Source organism: Helianthus annuus, chromosome 17 (genome assembly GCF_002127325.2).
Source record: "Helianthus annuus cultivar XRQ/B chromosome 17, HanXRQr2.0-SUNRISE, whole genome shotgun sequence".
Classification (NCBI taxonomy): domain Eukaryota; kingdom Viridiplantae; phylum Streptophyta; class Magnoliopsida; order Asterales; family Asteraceae; genus Helianthus; species Helianthus annuus.
The window spans coordinates 185812886-185822574 of record NC_035449.2 but is presented as its reverse complement, the minus strand read 5'-3'; positions in this window follow the sequence as shown (position 1 = coordinate 185822574).

Below are 9689 nucleotides of genomic sequence, written 5' to 3'. Positions count from 1 at the left end.
AGAATTACATACTGTGTCGTTCTGCATGCCAAGAACTCCACCGACCAACAACCTTCCGCATATGCGTTACAGCAGCCCCAACTGGACGGTTTACGTAACCATCGGTTTTCAAGTTTTCCTTTATTCGCAGCCCACACTTTAATCAACTAGCCCAAGGCTCATATAGCATCTAACTCCTCTTGTGGTGCATGTTTCTTGGGTTGGGCTTTTTGTTTCAAAATTATGTGGAGTGGATTTTTATTGGTTGTATTATCTGCATTGATGACTTATAAGAAAGATTAATCTTTGAATTTTAATCATTTTAAATGTAGCAATGGGTGAAAATATTATAAACATAGATGATTTACTACTGAAAACACTAATTATATAACTGTTTTAACTATTTTTATTTATCTTATACAATATTTTAATTTAAATGTATTAGTTTACTAAAAAAATCTATGTTTACTTTTTAACATATTAGTTATGTTTTTGTAAATATATTATTTAGCGGACAAAATAGTTTGATTATGAAAAATAAAATGTAAGGATATTTGTAAGGTTGGAGAGAAAATATTTGTTTTTAAAAAATGAGTGAAATCTGATATGAGAGTTAATTAATGTGTGTTGTTGATGTTATAGGTTGGAGACGATGTAATGTTAGATAATTTTATTCATTGAGTTGTAATGTAACAATACTAAAAAGTGAAAACCTATGTGAAGTTAGAGGTGCACAAATAAGATTTTTTTTTAAGAAAAACCCGATCGGATTTATCTAGTCGGATGCAATTAAACGACGGTCAACACTGAACTGTGAAAATCTGGATCGGATCTTATCCGGTTCAAAGGTCCATAAAACTTAATCCTATACACCCTAATCGATTTATCCAAAACGGGATTTTTTAAAGAAAAACCGGATCAGATTTATCTAGTTGGATACAATTAAATGATGGCCAATACTAAACTGTAAAAATCTGTTTATCCGATTCTAGGGTCCATAAAACTCGATCCTATACACCCCAATCGGTTTATCTAAATTCGGATTTAAAAAAAAGATTTCGGATTTTTTAAAATAAAAACAAATGAAAGACGTGAATAAAAAAACTAAACCAAAAAAAATATTATATTACTTAGTTTTAAAATTTTTAGTGGTTATATAACATAAATCTATATCTATATCTATACTCTATAATAAAAGAAACCAATAGAGGGACACTTGTCATTATTCTAGACCATCCTTATTTGTAGATAATTATTATTTAATTTAAATTATTAAATATTTGTATTTTTTTTTAAAATAGTTAGTTTTATTTGGATTAACTTAAAATAGGCATACATACATAAAATATAATCAAAGGTGAGTTCTTTGAAAATTTTCAAATCAGATATATCAAAGGTGAGTTCTTTGAAATTTTCAAATCAAATATACATACATAAAAAAATAATACGATAGTGATAGTTAGTTAATTCGCCCATGGGCAAAGAAAACAAACCAAACATCAATGTTTTGAGTTTTTTTTTATTTACTTTTTTAACATATCTGTTTATAAATAAAAAATACGGGTTGAATAAATGTAATTTTATAGATTAAATAATAAAAAGTTATATCTTTATGAACTCCGTATATTGTACGGGTTAAATAAATATAATTTTATTATATTATTATTTAAGATATATATTCTATTAAATAATTTATTTAGAAAATATATCATTAATATTAATTTAGTATTTTTATAATATATTTTCTTAGAAATAGGGATAGGTTATATGATAGTTTTATTATATCTTAGAGAGTTTATTTTAAACATCAAAATTAGTTATACATGCCTTTACATCCAAATTTAAGCAACATGTTCAAACTACCTATGACAACTTTTATAATCAGTAGTATGTTTTAAATTTATTTATTTAAATAAAATATTATATATTTTTAAATATGTTTTATAAAAAAGAAAGAATAGAACTTAAGATGTAATTTTGTTATTATCATATTAAAATAAAATTATTATTATTTAATAGGAGAGAAAAAGGCAGGAAATCAAAATCTAAAATTACTCAAAAGTCAATCCATGTAATACACAGTTTTTTTAAGATATAACTTTTTGATTATTGCTATACAAAATTACATTTATTCAAGATATCACTTTCTTTATTAACTATACCAAATTACATTTATTCAACCCGTGTAATACACGTGGTTTTTAAAAGATATATTCTTTTATTATTTGGTATATAAATTTGATTTATTCAACTCGTACAATACATGGGGTTTTTTAAGAAATAACTTTTACTTATTATTTAGTATTTTTTTTATTATTTGATATATAAAATTACATTTATTCTGTCAGTACAACAATACTCGTGGTTCTTAAAGACATAACTTTTTTATTATTTAATATATAAAATTACATTTATTTAATGCATCTAATAAACGAGATTTTTAAAGATATATTGTTACATTATTTAGTATATAAATTTACATTTATTCAGCACGTGTAACACACGGGGTTCTAACCTAGTGGTTTATAAATGTAGAAAAATAAATGAATAAATAAAATAAACTAAGCAAATTTGATCTTTGCAGATTTTTATAAGTAATATAAAATGATTTGATTAAAAAACATACAATATAAATTTTACATATATACATAACTCAATATATTCATGTTAAAATTAAGAAACTGGATTGGATCCGATGCGAGAATATCCGGAAAAATCCAGTTTGTTAAAAAATCTAAAACTCGGAATTTCGGATTGGATCCGGCTGATCCTTCTGGATTGTATCCTGTTTCAAAAAATCCAGTTTCCCCATTGGATCGGTTTCGAATTTTTTATCGGTTTCAGATTCATATGTTTTGTACATCTATACAATTCGATCGGATCAGTTTGGATTTATGTGAAGTTGTGAACTACAATTCGATGATCCAATAATCGGTAGAGCTAAGAATCCAATGGGCTGTAATTTATTTAAAGTATGCTACTGAAGGAATATGGGCCGTAATCTTGGGGCTGTGCTAATTTATACGGCTTGACTCAGCACGGGAATAAAAAGAAAAACAACGGCAAGTTCTATCACACAAAGGGGACAAGACTCGAGACAGAACTTGCCAGTAACTGGAAACGCATGAATCCAAAGAAGAGTCTCTTCTTGTTTTTATAATTGTGTTGTTATTTCTTAATCTAGGAATCCATAAGCAAAATAGAAGAATGATTTTAATTAATCAAACTTAGAATGGACATTAGTGACACCATCATATTTTTCAATTTTTATAACTCGCTGACTGTTAACTCATGATCACAATTAGTAGGGTTTGAGTTTAGATTTGTATTCGGTGATTAGTGAATTTGTTTCTAGATATGAATGTGATTTTGTTTTTTAGATTGACATGAGTAGATTCATGTCTCTAACGTATGTAAGTGTTTAAAGCAAGCTTTTCATGATCACTTTGTACATTTCTACTTTATTGATAAAGTGTCCCAAAGTGTGTTGATGATTAAACCAGGTGTACGATATTGATAAAGCGTCTAAAAGTGCATTTCTACTTTACAATCACTTCATGCATTTTTGCTTTGTCAATTAGAGTTGTTAAAACTAGGTGTCAGATTGAAGTGACCATTAATTCTTGATCATTTACGTGTGTTAAACAAGGTAGATCTATATAGCTTACTAGAGTGGTAAGTCCAGCGAGATTATACATGGTACTATCAAATCCAAACATGAATGTAATTGCTTGTTTCATATCTCGTATTTTTGTTGTTGTTTATTTGTTTTTCTTAGTTTAATTACAGTTTAGATTAACATTACTTTAATTCAATTCTAATCAACATCTTTGAGTTTATACATCTATAATAAAATAAAACGAGTAATACTACTCAAACGTTACTATGGTTACAATTGTCAAATGGTAAAACACTGAATTGCTTATTGAATCACTAGGTGATTACAATATATAAGGATGGTACGAAACCTTAATTGAGCACGTGAGCTCACACAAATAAACCTTCTAATACGCCCGCACAGTCAGAGCGGAAGGAAACTAAAGCTTAGACCGAAAAAAAACACATAAAAACAAAATAAACGCTAAAAGATATGATCTTCAATCTTGGTCAAAACATTTGCCAAAATACCATAATTACTTCAACCCATATGCCCCGCTTGCGGTGTGTACATATAATGTATATATGTGTGGGCGCTCGAGGGACAAAAGTGAAATGGTACTAACTTTAACGTTATTTTACTAATCTCGTGAAAATAACGTTAAAAGCGACGGATGGTTAATCATGCATCATGTGGTGACGTTGATAGCAGAAAGACACGGGGTACATGCACCAATCAGTCTCTATCCTGATTGTTTGAGTGTTATGTGTCTTAGGTCCAAGGCTTGATACAAAACTACAATCGAGCCGGGGGTCTCACTGGAAGCAGCCTCTTTATTCCTACGGGGTAGAGGTAAGGCTGTCTACATCTACCCTCGTCAGAACCTACCTTTGCTTTGCTATTGGAGGTATTTACTGAGTATGATGATGATGATGATGATGATGATGACGACGACGACGACTTCAACCCATAATCTTCAATCATCCACAATCCTGAATGATGTCGTACTCCTATGAAAAGCATCCAATGCGGCAGCGTGGCGGCGGCGGGCAGTGGTGCGGCAACGGCGGCGCAGCGACAGGGAGCAGCTTGACCCGTAGTCATCAAGATGAGAAAGCCGTTGATATTGTAGATGCCTGTTGAAGTTGAAAACTGACTTAAAAGATATCTCCATGTTGAAATAAATGAACAGGCTGTGTGCATGATTTTTTTTTTATTAAAAACAGCTGCAAGAAAAGTTGTAATCAGCATGTTGCGTGCCCGATGAAAGTAATCATCAACCTAATTACTTCTTTGGTGGGTGGCGACCAAGAGAATATGTTTTAGGCGACAAAGAAGATGAAGACGTGCGGCAGAGGTGCTACGGTGCTACGATCGTAATCGCTTGTGATGACAATGGTGAAACTTGATGTCTTGAAAACATATTTGGATATGTGGCTTGAGTCTTTAACCGATAACGAAGCTTTATTTAGAATGGGAAATAAGAAAGGTGGGACAGAAAAAAAAACTAAAACGAAAACAAAAGGTAGTCGGACAGGGCGACGGAGGTAGTGGTGGCACGCCGCCCTCTTTATGGGTTTTCTTAAGTAGCGATGGCTAGGGTTTGGTTATTTGTGTGTGACGTAGCGGAAACGGTATAGAGCCTTTGCTGGCTATGATACCATGTCAAATTACTATGTTTTTATACTTAGTTAACCCCTGCTTACCTTGATTCGATCAGTAATAGTGTAACAACTCCCAAAACACCTTATAAGGACTCCTGATCGAAACCACGAACTTGTACGGCGCGTCCCTAAAACTTCCGCGACACGCGGGGGAGTACCAGGACATGTGTTACCCGAGCGCGACATGTGGCAAGGCTACACATCTGACAAAGCCTGTCTAGGAAAAATAGGTGTCTCAGGCGACACGGGGGGGGGGGGGGGGGTGTCCCCGTACCAATCGCGACGCGCGGGAGGTGCCCAAATGACCTATAAATGCAGCATCGTGGGACTCAAGTTTCTGCACATTTACATTTGAATTTTCACAAACTCTGCTCTCTCGAATTTTCACGAACCCTGATCACTAATTCGATACCCTGTCCGATCGATCTGAAACCCAGCAACGGATGCCAAAGTACTGCCTGATAAGGCTTTACTTTGTTAACTATGTTGGGGTTTTGATCTCGTGATGTATCATTTAACTTTGAATTGGTTTGATGCACTGACACGTGTTGCATTGTATTTTTATTAGGAACTCAGGTTTAGCACCAGGAAGCTTTAATCTAAAACCCTAAATCTACAAAGTGAGTCATTCTTTATTTTACCAAATGCATTTTGAAAACCCTAAATATTTTTCAGTTATACTTACAGTGATTAAGTTTTTGTAATCTGAAATTATTGTCGGTATGTGCGGTTTTGTATACACTACTTGATAATCATCACTATTGGACGAAAGTTAGCCAATGAGTGATATGACCACCGTCACATCAGAACTGCCACCATGCGACAAATACTGATTGAGTATTTGATAGATATAAACAAATGTAAAAACCCTTGATGTTGTAAATTATAACAATGTGTCTTTTTAAACAAATGAATGAACTCACTAGTATTTTTCGCTGAACGCGTTTCAGGTAACTTACTATGAAGGTAATAGAAGCCTGCTATAGAGCACTGAAGGCATAAATAAAGTGGCTATGATTACCCGAATAAAAGAAGAAATTTATGTTTTATTAATTAGGGTTTATCCCTATAAAATCATTTGATTGTAAGATGGGTGTTATCCCATTTGTTTAATATTAAACTTTGGTGTTTTACAAACTCTGAAATATTTCCTAACTACGATCCTAATAATATTTTCCGCTGCAAATTTAATAAACACCGGTACCATCTATAACGGGTTCACGGCTCTCGCCCAGGGTGTGGTCGGGGGCTGTGACAGATAGGGATATGGATATCTGAAATTCCATGTTTCAGTTTTGTGATTCTCTGTTTTAATCATCTCATGCTTTCCGGGCACATGCCCTTGATACCCAAAATATATTACCTCCATTGTTACAGCAAAGGTATCATAATTCAAATTCTTCTCATATCAAGAAAATCGATGCTCATCATATGTTCAATGAAATGCTTGCCATGTAAAAACCAACGATGCATGAAAAAGGTAAGTACAATAGAATTTAAAACTTAAAACAGTTGTTGTTAAAAACTCCTCGGTGACACCATCACAACGATAAGACGATAAAAGGCTTGATATATATTATTGAACAATTAGGTTACAATATATAGGGATGGTACGAAACCCTAATTGAGCTTGTGAGCTCACACCAATAATCCTTCTAATACAATGCCCAATTCACCCTGGTTATTTAGCTTAACTATCTCTTTGAATGATTTGATGACCGTCATCAAAATGTAGTCATTTCCCATGTTGCTGGTGCGCTTAGTATTATTTTACTTTATCTGCATTTGTTTCTTTACATTTTAGAGCCTTGAGTACTTTAATCGCATCGTAGATATATAGAATTGGCTATTATATTTAAGTTGTGAGAGCCGAATTCACCTGTTTGAAGAGACAAAGAGTGCCCATGGTTTCGTAAAATGTATAGGATCATGAGGATGGTATTAGTGCTAGGAGAAGATATATGATGGTGGACTATGAATATTCAAACTCGTGTACATATTGCGAGACCAAAATCTCATGCACCAAGATTGTCCGTGTTGAGTACTAAGGAGTAAGCATATTTAAAAAGCTACGCATGTTATCATTAAATGAAATATGAAGCCTCACACTTATCTCATTCGTATGATGCCTCACCATTATTCAATTTACAAGGATATTAGCAGTCAAAAATGGGTTACCAAATTGAGCAATATTTGGATGTCAAATAGTTCGGAACCAACCTTTTCAAGTTACCGGGAGGAGTAGAATACCTATTGGTGGACACACATCCAAAGCCTCACCTAAAGCTACAAACAATATCCATCCAGCCTAAAGTCAATTTGAATTGAACTGGGTCTGCTTAGTCTAATCCCAACCTAACACATGAAAGGCTCTCATGGCACTTCAACCCACAATGCAAGCATGTGCCAGTCAATTTTCAGCTATTTTTATTTCAATGTTATTTTGTTTCAAACTTTCTTTTATTTTATTTGACTTTTTCAACTTAGTTTCTTTAATTTTCTAAGTGTAAACATAGTGGGCGGTTATTCTGGTTTTTCCTCCCTTTTGTAATGGTCGTGAAAGAATGGAAAAGACAGATTTTGAATTTTACAAAAAAAAAAAAAAAACTTTGAATTATTTTTGAGAATTTGTATCTTCCTTGCTATTCTAATAAGTTGGCAGGATCAGAAGGTGATCTAGGAACCCTGTATTGATACTCACATGGTTAACCTATATCATGGGAATTGGGACCACATTTGCCCAACGGATCTTTGAGTGGTGTGGCTATAACTCGACACTACGTTGAATTAACATCAATTTTATCCATCTGGGTTGTCTTTGATCCAGTTACTAAATCTCTATATATCATATAGTATCAGAGCTATGTAGACCCAAAGTGTTTTTGAGATGAAGAAATTGAAAGCCGAAACCCTTGAGACCGATGGAAGGGAGGTGGTGTAATAAATGAAAGCTATGCAAGATCATAGTCAAGAAATAATGGTTTCTCAGAGCAAATGAGTGGACGATGACATCAATTCTAGTGGACCAAGCGGGTGAGGAACCAATGGCAACAAGGATTAATTTGGTTGGCACCCGAGTTACATTAAGATGTATATACATAAGTTTGAAGGCAAATTAGATCCAGATGCTGTGGAGCTGCATACTTATGAGACTTTGGCTGAATTGACAGTGCTGGCCCATGAAGTTGATTCTCAGTAGCAACCCATAAATTAACAGTGCTAGCCCACTTGGTCCACATTCAAGCCCAATGTTAATTTAAACCCAATTTCACCGCAAAATCCACCACCCCTTTTAACTCTAAAACACTAGTCTCTTTTTCCCAGAACTCCGACTCACCTAAAGAGCCAAGAGAAGTTATAGATGCCAAGGTCTGGGGCATATAGCCTCCGAGTGTACCAACAAATGAGTGATCACCCTTGCTGATTTTGAGTTAGCTAGGGGATGAATTAGGTAGTGAGGTCTCCCCTGAACTGATCGTAGAACCTGACCCAATGAAAGAGATGGTGGGCCTCGATAAGGGCGATTTCTTAGTAACCCGATGAACATGAAGCACCACTCCAGTTCGGGAACAAGTTCTTCAGTGAGAATCAATTTTTCAAACCACATGTACTATTGCATAAGGTGTATGTACCATGATAATCGATTGGGGTAGTTGGATGAATGTAGCATCTCAGACCCTTGTTGACAAATTAAACTTGAGCACCTAGCCTCATTTGGCACCCTACATAAATCAGTGGTTGGACCATGGCAAAGGCATTCAGGTATCTCACTGAGTACTTATCTCCCTGAGTATTGGTAGCTCATATATGAATGAGGTATGGTGTGGTGTGGTGTGACGTCCTTCCGATGGACACCTGTCACATACTTTTGGGTCACCCGTGGCAATTTGATCATCGGGTGACACATGAGGGGTATAAAAATACATACTTCTTCTCCCACTAACCAATCGAAAAAATCCCCACCTTTGAGTACACCACTTAAGGTAGGCCAATTTGAGTTCAAGACTTTTTAGGAGTTCATTTTAGCAGGACTTGATAAAGACTCGGAACCTGTAGCCAGCCAACTAAACCCACTTATTCAGCCCTTGTTACAATCCTATGCTCGAGTATTCCCAACCAAAATACCCTCCAGATTACTTCCAATTAAGGAGCGGTCTTACCCAACAAACTAGCCTACCGTACTAATCCGTAAGAGACGAATGAAATAAAAAAACAGGCTGATGCTTTGTTACATAAGGGGCTTATTCGTGAATCACTCAGCCTATGCACCGTACCAACATTACTAGTTCTGAAGAAGAATGGTGAATGGCGTATGTGTATGGACAGACGGTCTATTAATAAGATCACCATTAAGTATTGGTTTCCAATTTCTCGGTTAAATGATTTACTCGATGAACTACATGGTGCAACGATGTTCTCCAAGGTTGATCTAAGGAATGGGTACCATC